The sequence below is a fragment of the Giraffa tippelskirchi genome, chromosome 6 (assembly GCF_054371585.1).
Source record: "Giraffa tippelskirchi isolate mGirTip1 chromosome 6, T2T-mGirTip1v1.2.pri, whole genome shotgun sequence".
In the NCBI taxonomy this organism is placed as follows: Eukaryota; Metazoa; Chordata; class Mammalia; order Artiodactyla; family Giraffidae; genus Giraffa; species Giraffa tippelskirchi.
The window spans coordinates 167,584,448-167,601,123 of NC_137280.1; the positions used below are offsets into that span (position 1 = coordinate 167,584,448).

At 40.5% G+C, this 16,676-nt stretch overlaps 1 protein-coding gene across 3 annotated transcripts in view; it reads left to right on the forward strand.

The window, feature by feature from the left end:
- Nucleotides 1–16,676, forward strand: part of LOC145509640 (uncharacterized) — a 596,722-nt gene that overhangs the window by 405,629 nt on the left and 174,417 nt on the right. The gene's annotated exons all lie outside the window — the stretch shown is intronic.

Below are 16,676 nucleotides of genomic sequence, written 5' to 3' on the forward strand. Positions count from 1 at the left end.
GTGGACGGTTCTGAAGCTGGACCTCGAATTCAAGGTCACCAGCTGGAGGGAAAAGGAGAGAGAGGAGAAAAGAGAGAGAGGACGTAAAAGGAGAAGAAAGACAAGCAGCGACTGGCCCTGATATTTACAAAAGAGTGCTCTTGGATGTGATCACATTTGGACTGGGCCTTAAGAGCTTATTGTATCAAATGGATTAATGGTTGTGAAAGTGCTTTGTGAAATGAAGAAACTACACGAATAAGTGCCATTATTACGGAGAGTGAGCTTCGGCCTCTGATAGAGATGGGTCCCAGTCTTGCCAGGCCCGAACACAGCTGTGCTCTAGAGCTGCCAGATCTGAAGGGAAGACAGAGATGAGAGGTCTGGGAGGATCTGAAAGACGTGTGTGTGTGCATGGGCGTGTGACCTCCTTCGGCTCTGTTGCATTGCAGGGAGAATTTCCTGTGCCTGTTCAGCCGTAGCCTGCCTTTCCTGCAGGATATCAAGCTCCAAGTTTACAGTTCCTATCAGGGAGCCTCTTTGTTTGAACAAAGCCTCATTTGTTAGGAAGTGTCACAGATCAGCGTGTATCAGATGCAAGATTGAATGTCCCTCAAGCACAAAGACATGCAAAGCTATGCCAGGATACCAGCAAAGGGGCTTTTCACCATGAGAAAACAGATGGTCAGAGTGAAAAAGGCCAGTCTTTATGGCAAAGAAATTCTTCCAGCCCACACCCCCACCCCCCCAACCCCGGCCCTACTTCCCCGTTCACCCTCCTCCCTCTACTCCTCTTTCATTCCGTTGCACTGACAGGGAAACATTCGATATGCGGCAACATCATCCGATGTTTGTGTCTTTTTAATTAAACCAAGAGATCGGGAATAGGGACGCCCTTGTCTTTGTGGAGAGATGATTTCAAGACGAAGATAATAGAACCTCTTTCTCTGCAGGCTTTCAAGAGGCTTGTGTGTAATTTGTCCTTTGCAAGAGCAATCAAAGATAACCGGTGCACAATTGATTACGGGCTTTGTGTCCTTTTAATTACTTGTTTCTACACGCTGGTTGAGTTACGTGCTGAAAGCAGATCTGTCTGAGTTCTCTCTAAGCTGTAGCACTTTCTTTTGCTTACATGGTTTAATAATAAAGCTATTAGTAAGCTACCACCACGTAAAACAATCCTATCAGACTGGGATAGATCTTGATTCTTGCCTTTCTTTATTCTTCTAATAGGCTATTAGATGTTTTTATGGAAAACATGGCTAAAGAATGCTACATCATTGCTTAACTATACAGAAATATTCTACAATTTCAGAAGGGTAAAGTCTGCCTTATTCCCAAAGTAGAGTTCACAGGGAAAAAGGGTTAGAGCTTATATGACATGTTTTCAGTTCTTTTTAATTGACAAAGACTACATTTTTTCTTTCTCTTTACTGAATACTATCTATCAACTGATATAGCTAAATTCCCTTGAAAAACCATAGGGAAAAAAAATGTTGTCAAGTCAGTAAATGCCAGATGAGAATATAGGAACGATTTTATTACTATTTTATGTTCTCCACCTAGAAGTTGAGAGAGATAAAAAAAAAAAAGGAAAGCTTTCCAATAATAGAAAACTGATTAAATGTCTATGCCGCTATTTACTTACCTACTACTAATTTATGCCCTAGGGAGGAAGAAAAGGTAAAAGTTGTAACCATGTAAAAGAAACCCATTTAATTTCAATATGTCGCTTCTGAGACTACAGCTGCTGAGATAGAAAATGAATGGAAAGCCTAGCAAAGTGTGTGATCCCCACATAAGACACTAAATTTGGGGGCCTCACCTCCTGTTTTATCAGATCTCCATAGATGGGAGCTCCCTGCAAATGGTGAAACTACCCCACACTGTGGAGAAACCTGTAAGCTTGGATCCCCACCCACCTACCATGCTCTCAGGCCCTTTAAGCATCATTTCCGTGGCATTAGATTCCTCCTCCTTCCCAGAAATGCTCTCTGCCTTGCAGGCCTGTGTCTGTCTACAAAATGTCCTCAGCAACATGGGAAATATAGAAACTTACCTTCCCTCATAGCTAAGTTGCTAAGGAATCTGCCAGCAATGCAGGAGACCCAGGTTCGATCCCTGGGTCAGGAAGACCCACTGGAGAAGTGCATAGCAACCCACTCCAGTATTCTTGCCTGGTTAGAATTCCGTAGGCAGAGGAGCATGGTGGGCTTCAGTCCATGGGGTCGCAAAGAGTCAGACACAACGGAGTGACTAACACTTTCCCTTTCACCTACTGTATAGTACAGGGAACTATATTCAATACCCTGTGGGAAGCCATAATGGAAAAGAATATGAAAAAGAACATATATATGAAGCGCTTTGCTGTACAGGAGGAATTAAGACAACATTGCAAATCAATCATACTTCAATAAAATAAATTTTAAAAAAGTAAACATGATGAATTCTAACTTAGAAGGAATTCAATACACAAAAAGCAGACAAATGAGACCTCATAGACTAACTGGGATGTAAGCTGTGCTGAAGCATAAATGGGTATAGAGAAGATTGGGAAAGGCAAAGAGAAGAGATGACATTCTCAAATGAGTCTTCGTGAAGCAGTGATGGGTAGAGGAGGAGGTATGAATAGGAAGAAGTGGAAAATTAAGAAGCATTGATAATATCAGGCCTCCAATTACAAAGATTCTTAACTGTCAGACAATCTTTTTTTAAAAACAAATATTTATTCAGTGCTTTCAGTGTGATAAGTGTTGAGCTAAGAACTGGAGATGATAAAAGGAGCAAGATATAGTTTCTGTCCCCATGAAAATCACCATCAGATGGAAAATACAAGCTCAGCCTTTCAAACGTCGTAAATTACTGTGTATTTATATGCCATTCCAGCAGATTTCCATAGCTAAATTAATAAAATAATATTGTTTATTCGATGTTTCTCTTGTACCCACTATAATGGGTTATCTTTCTGATAGCTGTAACACATAAATATGTTATGCTCCTCCCTGTTGGTTATTAGTTCTATTTTTGAGTCTTATCATGTTTCTCTTTTGTTACCCTTTCCAACTGCTTGTTTTCGTCAGCATTTTCTGTCTCCATTATCACAGAATTTCATTTAGCATTTATTGGATCTCTTCTCTGATGTTTAAGGGCTTCCCTTGTGGCTCAGACGGTAAACAATCCACCTACAATGAGGAAGACCTGGTTCGATCCCTGGGTTGGGAAGATCCTCTGGAAGAGGGCCTGGCAACCCATCCAGTATTCCTGTCTGGAGAATGGACAGAGGAGCCTGGCAGGCTACAGTCCACAGGGTCGCAAAGAGTCGGACACAACTGAGCCACTAACACTTTCACTTACTTTCTCTGATGTTTCACATTATCAGAGTTCTTCCACAAGATTCAGTCATTTGTACATTTCGTAAAGATTTTATTAAACACACACATACCCCAGATTCTTAGAATGCTGGAGCGTTGATGTGATAACCACAGTAATATAATCTTTAGGGAACCACACCTAAGCATTATAAATACACAATTTAATGAGATATATGTCTAAGCACTGCATTTATATAGTTCTATAACAGAGTTATGATTTAAGTACTATGAGAGTAGGGAACGAAAGGGCAGCTAGCAAGAAAAACGTGGAGGTAAATTTGATATAGATAAATTTCTTTGGGTGCAAAATGAGTGTTCATATAATATAATCTAAAAACAGATGCTGGAAATTCCTATCTCCTCCACATCTCTTCCTTTGATGAATCTTCTAAATTATTTAGAAATGCAGCATTTTTTATTTCCTTCTCTTTCAAATGCCCGCCCTACAGACCGTGTATTGTCAGTGGGCTCTGATGCAAATCACTTCGCAGCAGAAAGCACTCTGCCATTACACTCTAATTTGCAACCGAGCTGGCTTTCAGCTGGTGCCTTGTCCTTGGGCTATCACTCAGCGTCAGGGACTCTCCAGGGTGCACCAGCTGTTCTCTTAACGGAGAGAAGGAGGGAAGCAGTCATATGTCACAGATTCCCCAAAAGAGCCTGCCTGGCCCACCACGATTCCTCCTTGGTTCCAGGACTGATAATCATGTATCCAGGATCAGGGCGGCCTCTGGGCAAACTGGTGAAGTACATGATATTTTCCTTAGTTAACATCTCTTTCCCTTTGGCGCTGCTCTCTACCACATCTCAGGCTGGACTTGGCCATTCCAGAACTTATTCTGGCTACCATCCCTAGATAAAGATTCAATCTATTAGAACAGTGATTTTCAACTGAAGGGTTAATACTTATCCCCGAAGTATACATTACACCAGTGGAGTGGGTGTAAAGTCTTGCATACAATTTCAGGTAATTTATAAGACTATCCTTGAAGCCAGCCTACGATAAGAACTGCTGCCTCCACCTTCTTTCCTCTGTTTTCTCTTTCTTTCTCTCTCCATCCTTTTTCCCATGTTCTCACATCTCGTTCTCTGATAAGAAAAACATTCCAATCAAAATCATGAGAAAGTGTTCAAAAAGATTTTCACTATATTTTTGAAACCTAATTTGCTTTTTTAGGAAAGTATAACTAAGGTAACTGATAATAGAGCTGGTTAAAGCCAAACTTCAGCTAAAAGGAGCCATGGATTTATTTCTTGTGTATCCTCTGCCCACATAGCTGCTGTCAAAACAACTGCAATAGACTGGTCTTGTGAAACTTTGGGTATGGCGTATAAGGAGTTCTGAAGACAAATTTCACATTTTTCTTCTTTTTGAGGGTAATTAAATATCAATGTAGAGAGACTAATTGTTAAAATTTGCTCCCCTTTGGACTGAGCAACGGTGATTCAATTTTAACAGCTGCCAACTGCCTCCCAATGATTATGTTTTCAAGAGGCAGCATTTGTTTTATAGCACAGCTGCAGGTGGCGCTTTCTCATCTGTAGGCAGGATTCTACAACAGCCAACTAGGAACTGCCTCCCCTCCTGTGACTTTCAAAATGTCGGGGCCCTTCTCCGGGAATGGAAAAAAAATTAGAAAGATTAGTAAGAGCACACCATAGGCAATACATGTACAAAATAATTGAGAGTTAAAGGAAAACTTTAAAAAAAACATACAATACTATGTTGCCATCCCATTCTAGTATCCCAAAAAGTGATAGTTATCTCAGGCTTCCCAGGTGACACAGCGGTCACCTGTGCTCCAACGACTCCTGCCAATGCAGGAGACACGGTTCAATCCCTGGGTCAGGAAGATCCCCTGGAGAAGGGAATTGCCCCCCACTCCAGTATTCTTGCCTGGGAAATCCCATGGACAGAGGAACCTGGTGGGCCATGGTCCATGAGGTAGCGAAAGAGTCAGACATGATTTAGCAACTACAGCAAAACAGTTGGACACAACTTAATGACTTAACAACAACCCTAGGCATCTCATTTGAGTATTTTGTGAGATGGATTAGCTCCAAAATTCCATAAGATGGATTAGCTCCAAAATTCTGATTAATTCCTCTTGATAAAATACTTTAAATGATCTTATCATTTCTGTACTAAACTTAAAAAAAATTGAAAACATTCTTTTTGAGCAATTGCATTAGGTGACATCTTAGCTGAACTTGGATCTTTGTTAGGACCATAAAAAAGAAAATGTGATCACAAAGCTAGAAAAATCTTTCTTGGCCCTTGGATGGAAATTTTTCAACGTGTGAAGCAAAATCAGGCCATATTGGTCCTACATACTAAAGCAAAAATGACAAAAATGTGATGTATTACTACTGTATCTCCCTTGGTGCCTATTTCAAACATTGCTAATTGTTTAATGTATTTTCTGCTTAGCCCAGACACAATGTCAGAATGCTTCTGAACATAGTTACACATGCATTCAAACCAATTGTTTGAAAGTGACAGAAGAGATAAAGCTCATTCTCTATCTCTGCACTAGATCATTGATAGAATCACTGGGCCATCACAAATGCAGTAGAACTACCTGCCTGATACTGGATTGAGCCCAAGGGTCCAATGTAGCTGCTTCTCTCTTCCATAAGACAGGGGCCGGGGTGGTACACCCAAGCCTGTGGGCCAAATCTGACTGTACTGTTTTTGTATGAAAGTCTATTGGAAAAAATGACCACACCCATTTGTTCACATGTTATGCATGACTGCTTTCCCTCCTTTGAATTACATAAACCAGAAATTCCACAAGCTAGGTCCAGTTGGGTCTTTTCACTTTTACCCAACAATGATGGGTATTCCAGAAGTTAGGATTCTGTTTTGCCACCTTGAATATTATTATCTCCTCCAAGGACTTCAAAAGTTTCTATGTTACAAGAAAGATCAAAATAAGAGCCTATAATTGGCTTATAGATCCCAGTGGCATTTGTATGGTAAGAGCCATGAAAGAATGCTCCTAGCACTGAAAACAGACATACAGTGTGAAATCAAAGCCAAGGTTCTAGTCCCTTCCCCCACCCCCACTTCCCATCAGCTCTTTCCCCAGCATGGAGATTCGGGCTTGGCTTGTATATGTTCTGGAGACTTTTTCTAAGCAGAGAAAATTACTCCCCAGTGAGTTCTCTGGTCAAACACCATGCAAAACCTATCTGCTATTCCTGCTGTAGCCAGCCCTGAGGGTCGCTAAAGCTCTGATAAGGAGGTATGCCTGTTAACACAGCATTACACTGCAATTATAAATTTTTATATGTAAGCTGCTATACATGGCTTCCCAGGTGATGCTAGTAGTGAAGAATTGGCTTACCAATTCAGGAGACACAAAAGATGCAGTGTTGATCCCTGGGTGGGGAAGATTCCCTGGAGGAGGAAATAGCAACCCACTCCAGTATTCTCGCCTGGAAAATTCCATGGACAGAGGAGCCTGGTGGGCTACAGTCCATGGGGTCACCAAGAGTCGGGTGCAACTGAGAGACTGAGCATATATATATACAAGCTGTTATATGGGGCTTCCCTGGTGGCTCAGACGGTAAAGAATCTGCCTGCAGTATGGAAGGCCTGGGCTCAATTCCTGGGTCTGGAAGATTCCCTGGAGAAGGGAATGACTACCCACTTCAGGTTTCTTGCCTGGAGAATTCCATGGAGAGAGGCTACAGTCCACGGGGTCTCAAAGAGTCAGGCATGACTGAGCGACCGACACAAACGGCTGTGTACATTTATGTTTGCCAACTCTGATAAATCTAATAATTTTTTCAATACCATTCAAACAATAAAATGTCTTGTTTGTTATCTTTATAAAGTATCAAATCAAAATATTTCCTTCAGGAGTTTTAAGACACAAAAAAGAGAAAAGGGTGGGGTCAACTGGGGAATTAATGTCTCTTGAACACCCCTGTAAGCCTTGAGCTTTATGCTTTCCCATGCGCAACTTCATTTATGCCTCATGGCATCCTGTGACACAGAAATGATTCTATTTATTTTATTGAAAGTTTCCTGACATGGATGAACCTAGCAGTCACAACATTGCTGACTAAACTAATGAAACCTCTCTTAACGTTTTTTGCAGAGTCTAAACCCTGTATTGCTGTGGGGTGCCATAGATATTTTTGTTGTTGTTCCAAAATTCTGATAAGAGAAGGAAATGCAGGGAATAGAAAAAGAAAGGGGGAAAGGTAAAGAAAGTGTTGGGGAAAGAGGCAGTGGACAAAAACCTGGGGAAAAAATTTAAAAAGGTATATATTTCTCATGCGCAAGCTTATTGTTAAAGCATATTCCCAAAAGATAATCCCATCTCTAGCTGACGAACCAGACCAAACCACATGTATCAGCTATGAGCAGATGTATATTCCACAATATGTGCTGGGAGGATAAAAGTCCTTTGATGGGAACTTTAAACAATGTGGCAGTCTGATATTACTTAATTCCACCATACCTGACATGCATAGGACAGAGGTTTTGCTGTGGCAAGAATGAGAGGATCCCAAACAGGAAATTCCTGCTGGGGTTCTGTAGCTGGGTCTATTGTGAATACTGCAAAGTCAGCTTAGGCAGCATAGCGTTGTGGAATGGCTAACTGCTCACAGTATGACTGTTCCTTTGCAAACCCATGTGAACTCACCACAGAGGGTGATGTTGCTGGAACTGAACTCTGCACATAACAATGAAGACTTAACAGCAGTCCACTGGGGGAGAACAAGAGGTCAGGGGCAGCCTCTGCCTCTTTAAGAGGCATTTTCCAACTGACTGGCAGATGCTCAGCATTTCAATCCCTGCTTAGCAAGGAGAGGAAATGAACTGCAACTGTATTCCACTGAGTTTTAACTATAGACAGACTTGGTGGATATCTTTCAGATTTACTCAGCTTTATTCTGCATATTTTTCTACCGGTTTAATTTGAAAGCAACAGCCTTCCACAAAACCAGCACAGATATCATTCAAATAATTTGACTGTTTTTGCTTTTTCCCAGCTGCACACATTTCAGAAAAGGGCAGAGTCAACGATGTGATGGTATACTGGAGATTTTTCTTTTCTTTCTTCAATCCAGATTTGGCCAATCCAGATTAGCAGTTTAACTGTTTTCTTTTTAGGACATTCCCAGAATTCACTGATCCCTAACAACCGTTGTTTCTCCGCACCACCCTTCCAGCAGTTACAGGGAGTGGTGAAGAGTCTGAGGCCTAGAGACAAACCACCTGAATTCACATTCTGGCTCTGCCACTTTGTAACCTTGGGCAATTAATTAGCCTCTATAAACCCCACCTTTACTCATCTATGAAATAGGGGGCATTCTGCCTTGTAGGGCTTTATGAAGTTCAGTGAGCTAATGCAATCAAAGTATTTAGCTGAGAGCCTTGAATGGTAAAAGAAAAACTCCCTCCCCCCCCTGCCCCCCCAATATGTGTGTGTGTATTTGTGTGTGTGCATATGAGTGTGGGTGTGGGCGGGTGGGTGGGTGGGTAGGTGCTGCTGTAATCATTTATTCTAATTGTCAGTGTTTCATGGTGGCCTTTTTAAAAAGTCTTGTGGAAACTTCTTATTTTCCCTCTAAATTCGAACAGTAGGCAGGGTTTTCTTTAGAGCTAAAGATCATAACCCAGTTCCCCTTCTCATGATCTATGACTCCCATCTAAACCATTTCTAATAGTGTTTCCTCGCTCCCCAGGAGTCCAACAATAGACTGTTACTATTTCCTTCTATCTTGCAATGCAGTATCCTCCCCTCTAGATCTAGCAGTGGGAAAAACAATGTAAGAGGGAAAAGTACAGGTGGAAAAAAGAAAGAGAGAGAAAGTAAAGAAAACTAGATAAATGCTATACTTGCCTCGTTAAAAGGTTAGTATACGATCTTATCCTGGTATCTCATTGTGGTGATTGAGATTAACCGTCTATTTGATACTTAGGTCACTTGCATTAGAAAAAGAAATAAATTATAATTCTTTTATCTTCAGATCCTATTTTAGTACAGCTATACATGCTTTTGGGCTTCCCTCATAGCTCAGTCAGTAAAGAATCTGCCTGCAGTGCAGAAGACCCCGGTTCGATTCCTGGGTCGGGAATATCCTCTGGAGAAGGAAATGACAACCCACTCCAGTATTCTTGCCTGGAGAATCCTATGGACAGAGGAGCCTGGAGGGCTACAGTCCATGTGGTCGCAAGAGTCAGACACGACTTAGCGCATAGACCACCGCTATACATACTTTTATACTCACTAATTGATAAACCTTAAACTGTTAGGTGGCTTTAATAGAAAACTGGATCTATTTTAAAAAAGCAAGTCTATCCCTAAAAAGAGCAACATCACCTTCTTGAGGCTTTCTGCATTAAGTCACTTGTTTTCACTAAGCAATGCCTTCAGCCTTCAGTTGTTTACTTTGGGGTATTCAATCCCTGAAATTCTTGATCAGGAAAAAGAAAAAGACTATAAATCATGGTAAATAGAGAAGAAAAAAAAAAAGAAAAGAAACGAAAAAAGAAAAATGACTCTGATGTGCTGAAGACTTCTGTGTGAAATGCCCATCATCCTTCCCATTCACTCTGAATTAAGCAAGTGGTGCATGACATGAATGGAAGCTGGATCCGCAGGAGGAGGTCTACAATCGTGCCCATCTGGTATGCAGGTGTTTGCACAGAATCTCCCCAGCCAAACTTACAGGGGGCAGCATTTTTGTGGAGCTGACTCCACACTATGACAGAGAAAGGAAGAGAAGGGACCACATATTATAATAAGCGATGGCACTCTCAGTTTACCACCTACCCTCAAAGAGTTGTGTTGAAATTTCATCTGCATCAAGATCTCTTAAGAAACTTTGTAAAACTTCAGTGGCCTGAGCCCCTCCCAAGAGGGGCATACCTATGGAATGTTCTGGAAGTCTGCTTTCAACAAACATTCTAGGTTATTCTAATATAAGTGTTCCTTAATCTGTATTTTCAGAAATACTACTTTAAGACATAGAATACAATGGGTAAAGAATATCTAGAAAATAAATGATACTTTTACAGTTTACAGCCATTCTCCTCATTATGTGAATATTGCCTACATAATGCCTGTAGCATTCACAAACATAGTAGAATATTTAACCAGAAAACTAGAAAAAAAAAAGTGTTCACACAAAGTTTGAATATTATGAAACCTTTTAAAAGTGATGTGTGTCCTTATTTACTAGGTCCAATACCTATAAAGGGAGACTAAGCCCAGTCAAGTTTAGAATGCTAGTGGTTCCTTAAACCTATCGTAAACCTTTGCGCAATTTCACTTGATTCTTTTGGCAACTGGTAATATATCCTGTGTATTGGTGTTTATTGTCTTTTTTTATCACTATCAGATATGAATGGATGCCCCCTAAAAATTCTTCTCTGAAACAGCTCTCAACAACCAAGAACCACTCACCTACCTACTCACTTATCCCAAGACTGGGAAATAGAAAAGATGAATCTAAGAGACATTCAAAAGCCAGATCATATAAGTATCTTTGGATCATGTTGAGTTTAGACTTTCTTCAGTAGGTAATGGGAAATCATTGAAGCCTAGAGGAACATCAGGATCACAGTTATTTCATGGATTTCACAAAGACTGTAAGGGTTTTGTGATAAAGTATATGAACAGATTCAGCTGAAAATAAAAAGGTTATGTGTTAAATAGCATATTGATATGGTAAAATTACAAGTCATTAATTATTCAGACATCACTATACTCCTTCCTCATCTAAAGTAAAGAAAAAAAAATAGAATGCAGCACTTCTCATTAGCCTTAAGAATACATTTCTCAGAGTAATGTCCATTCAATAAATATTTATGTCATGCCCATATTATGTTAGGCACTGTGCTGGGTGTTGAGAAGAAAAGCAAGGAGGCTATCCACTCTCAGGGTGTTTACAGTCTACTGAGACAGGCATTGAATAAATAATCAAACAAGCTGTGGGTTTTCCACATGTCTCTTTGCTATTCCTGATATTCCTAGCAGTTTGATGCTTTGATGTCTTTTCAAATGGAAGGCTTTTCCATATTCCTTCTATTTTAAGGACTCCTAGGCAATCATCAGAGGTCTCAAACTGCCTGCAGACCTATTTTTTTTGGCCCATACAATGCTGAGGTCCACTGGGTTTTTGTTTTTGTTTTAATTTGAATTCATTTCCAACATAAAATATGAGCTTCCAATTTCTCTTGAATATTTGGCCCTACTGGGCCTCAGTTTCCACAAGGCAACAAGTGTCTGGAGCTGAGTAGCAGCTGCCCTTTTCAAAAGTAATATGTTTTGTCCATTTGGCCAACTTTAAGCCCAGTCCCTATCACCTCCTGACATGCAGACCAAGAGTCTGCTGGCATTGATCATCTCCCTTGAGTTGCTATTTTTCTTACCCGTGGCTCAGTTCACTCATCAGCATTCCTTACCAGACTGTCCTAGACAGTCGAGTTTGCAACTGCAACTCTACAGAGAAAAACTTGGCAATCATTTTACAAAATCCTCTTCAGAGTGTTTCTTACCCTGGTTCTCCTGCTCATCAAGTCTCTAGACTAAGTACATAATCAAATGTTGTTCAACACTCATTTTATTTCTTTAACTATTTCTTCAATTTTGCAAGTGTGCTTTTTTCTTAAATCCATTTAGTCCACACAAACCAGATTGCTCATTGATTAGCCCCGAATATGACCTATTTTCTGTTACGTTGTCTTACATCCTACTAGAATCTCTCCATCTAGAACATATGCCAGCTCTCCAAACTCTGGCTATCTACTTGCATCTGTCCTCAGGTCCAGTTTAATTCCACTACCTTTTCCCTGGAGCCATCCAGACTTCCGTAGCCTCCCTCTATGAGCTGTCATACTCACCCGAAGCTCTGTAAAGCCCCTCAAGCTTTTACCTTACCTTACAATACTGCTTTCTAGGTGGCTCACTGGATAAAGAATCCGCCTGCAATGCAGGAGACGCGGGAGACACTGGTTCGATCTCTGGGATGGGAAGGAAGATCCCCTGGAGGAGGGCATGGCAACCCCACTCCAGTATTCTTTCCTGGAGAATCCCATCGACAGAGGAGCCTGGCGGGCTGCAGTCCAGAGGGTTGCAAAGAATCGGCCCGACTGAAGAGACAGCACACACACACTGCTTTCTATCTTTGAGCTCCTTGAAAGCGGAACCCTGTCTAATTTATCTTCCTTTTCCCATTAGCAGAGTGCCAAGCAGAAAGCACTAATCATTTGTACAATAAATGAAGAGATGAACTGTAAAGCAAGGAGCTGAAAGTATGTAACTCCCACTAGGTTGTTCTCAACGCTCAAGCTGCACAGATGTGCGCTTGTTTGGGGCCTTGTTTTGTATTTGTTTGACCTCTTACTCCCAACACTTGCTTTCCCATACATGCGTCCAGTGGAAACATTCTCATTCATTCCATATGTTTTGCCAGTCCCTTATTCGGTAATCTAGTCCAGTAGATTTTCTCTCTTTTTTTTTTTCATTAAAATGTTACACAAAACAAATTTAATTCTTGGTTCTAGATTAGTGCCATAATAAAATTTGAGATTTTTCTTATTTTTACTTGACTATAAGCCCTATAGGGTAAGAACACTTAGCCACCATGTCTTATATACTATATAATAAATGTTTTGTAATAAGTGTCTTTACTCTATTTTTAGGATCTGGACATTCTCAAGCTAGAACATATCCTTGCAATTTTGGAATAGGTGTTACTTTCTGCCCATTGTAAAGGCAATGTGCTTTTCTCTAAAATGAAAAAAAAAGGGGGGGGGAAGTGTATGCAGAGATATTAAATTTCTTAAACAAGTTTTCACACAACTAGTTAGTGTAACCATCTGTACTATTTAAGTTGTGAACGGAATGAGCAGAAGATAGAAGTGCATTTCAAAAAATGACCTTGTATAACCACCTGCTGCTCTAGGCGAGGGTGTCCTGAAGTCTCCAGTCATCCATGAAGCTTCTCAATTGGCTCTGCTTGAGAGCTGTGTGCTAAAGCACCAAAGGTGCACATACAAAATTTCTGTTTGCCACTTGCCAGTTTCATTGCCAAGGTCAAAGGAGATTAACGTTTTCTCTTTATAAGGCAACCTTTCAGCCACGAGCTTGCCTTCAGCAGTGCTGCCTCCATGCTCCCGGTCCTCACCTTCTGTGTCAACCCAACACATTTTTATTTTATTTTAAAATAAGAGCAAATAAATAAAGATAAAAACAGTTTTCTTCTAGAGAGTAAGGTTTCAGAGCCTAAAGAGCCCACAGGCTGATCACTTACAACTACCAAACTTAGGCATAGGGTCCAACTTGGCAAATTGCATTGCACAAGCCTGTTTTTTAGTTCCAACCTGTTTCATACTTAAGCTAACCCAGCTATTTGCCTTATTCCCAATTCCACGGGGAAACCAAAGCCTTTCTGGCTGAATCTCAGACACAACGCCCTATATTCAAGGCACAGCTTCGGTTTTGGCATTGATAGAAACACCTAAGCTGGTAGCTTCCCCTTTGGTTGTTTCTGTCACTGGACACTCTTGAGTGCCTGTCATAAGCACCCGGTCCAGGTCTGTTTCCACCAATTCCTGTCCCCTTCTGTTCTTAATTCAAATCTCATTTCCTCTCTCTTTGCTGTTTCCAGGCAGATTCACTTGTTCTCTTTCTCTAGCAAACCCAGGCAACCACATTGTGTCTTGGTCTCATTTCCTGATGTCAATCAGCTTCAATGCACCTTAATCTTCTGTCAATAGATGGGAAGACACTTTTTGATTGGTGGCCAAACCTTTGTGGTTCTAATCTAAGGGATAAAGAGGTGAGCAAAGGCTAAAAGGAATTTAGGAAGCATTAATGTACTTTGGGTAAGGAAAGTTAATGCCATGTGGAATGGGGAGAGAACTAAGCCACTAACTCTAGAGTATTAGTTATTCAGTCTGTGTAAATATAAAGCAGACTCTAAGGCAGTATTTCTCAAAATGTGATTCAAGTCACCACCTATCTTATAATCATTTGTAGGAAGGTGGTGTGGGGAAGGAGAAAAGCTTGCTTGATCAAGTCCTGGACTCTACCCCAGATTGAACTGAAACCTCTGAGCTTCTACTACGAATATGAGTTTTTGATAAATTCCCAGGTTTTTTTGTAATGCACTTTCAAATTTAAGAACACTGTACACTTGTCTATATTGTCCTTTGAAATTAGTTCTTCTTTACTTTCTGCTGGATGAGTGTTTAATATTTAAGTTTTTTTCTATACTCAGTATAGTATTTAATAGATGCTCTTATGCTCAGTCAGTAAAGCATATGCCTGCAATGAGGGAGACCTGGGTTCAATTCCTGGGTCAGGAAGTTCCCCCAGAAAAGGAAATGGCAATCCACTCCAGTATTCTTGCCTGGAGAATCCCATGGACAAAGGAGCCTGGCAGGCTATAGTTCATAGTATCACAAGAGTCGGACTCGACTTAGCACTATCTTTTTCTGTTTTTTCTTATAGGCACTGGGAGACATAGCAGAGAATGAATGGAAAAATTCCTTCTTTGTGAATCTTACATTCTAAAGGGAAAACAGAGGCCTGTAGCCATCACAACAAGAAAATAAAATGAAAATTAAAGAAGAGTTTTAGCCACTTCCTGGGGAACAAAGGTTACATATATATATATAATTAATACATATATATTTATATGCATTTCTATATTCACATACAATAACAAAACATACAAGAAAAAGTCAACGATAGTTAGAATGATTAATATTCTTTCAATTTCCAGGAGTTACTTTAGAATATTACTGCAGATTCTTCTAAAGTCTTTTAGAATATAACTTTAAGGGCTTGTGTCTAGGCTATAAAATAGCCTCTTCTCTCTGTTTGCACTGAGAAAAAATTCATAGTGACAAACATAAATCTTAATTCACCCCATCACACAGCAGCACTAAGAGAAAGCCTGTGAGCCAGCAGTCACCAGGGTGCATGCCCAGAGTAGACACAGGTTGATGTACGCACATGGCTGCTCCCAGGCTTCAAACTAAACCTATACTACCAAGCCACCCCAGACTCACTGGAGATTGCTGGTTCCACACTCCACCATTCCACTACTAATGTTTAGGAGAGTCACGAATGTATGCTTTTATGGATTTAAATAAAAATTAGCGTGGGGAAGAGGTGAAAAGCATAAAAGCATCTGTGAGTCAAGCTGCCAGACTCACTCGCCTTCTTTGCTTTTGCACAAAGACATGTTTCATTTGGGAGTGTGAATATATGTGTGACCAACATGAATGGTGAGGACTTGAAAATCAGCCAGCAATCCCTGGACCATTTCAGCTGTGTTTCTACTTCACAGGGCCTCTGAGGGACTGCTGGGAGCAGGTGTGAAGCTCCAGTTTATTAACAAGTTAAGTCAGCGTTGCTGTGCATTTTGAGATGCCTAATAGACTGACCAGTCTCAATGAATATAGACTAGCACTGCATCAGAAAGACACATAAAAAATTAAGATACTACCATTATTACTATTACAAACAGCACCTGTTGGATGTGTACTATATTCCAGGCATTGTGCTAAGTAATTTAGAAGCATCGTCAGGTTTTATTTCTTTAGATAAATTAATAAAAGTAATTTTTTCTAGATAAGGAACATTGACGTTATAGCTGACTGTGAGAATCCAATTTGTGTCAAAGAGTCTCTAGTTGTCTCCTTCACATGTTGGTTCAAATTCCTTGCTTTGCCTTGCCAACAGAGGTTAAGATCTGGCCCCTGCCTGTGTGCTGACTACAGTATAACCCATGAGGCTTGATTATCCATGAAAAGTTTCAGAAGGCTATCAACTCCACCACAACAGGTGGAATGTTAACATTTATTTTTACTGTGTTTTTGAGATGGCACCGAAAGGAAAGAAATAGAAGACAAAGTATTAATGCGAGACAGAATTTAAGAAACTAGCCCAGGCCTATAAGTTTTACTTAAAAAAAAAAACAGTGAGGACCCAGGACATAATCTGATTTTATATGTTCTCCTACCTTTTGTTTCATATTGAGGCTATTGCTCCAACCATATAACCTTTTTTTTAGCCACTCCTCATGGCATGCGGAATCTTAGTTCACTGATCAGATATCGAAACTGTGCCCCCTCTAATGGAAGCTTGGAGTCTTAATCACTGGACTGCCAGAGAAGTCTCAAGGCATATGATTTTGACACGTGGTTCCTAGTCAGATAGAGTTCATCTGACGTTTGCATCCTTTCTAGAACCTTTTGCCTATGTAACCAGCCTGCTGGACAGGCTCAGAACTGTGGGTTATTGTAACTGTGGCTGGATGGAATGGATTTTATAACTTGGAGGTGTT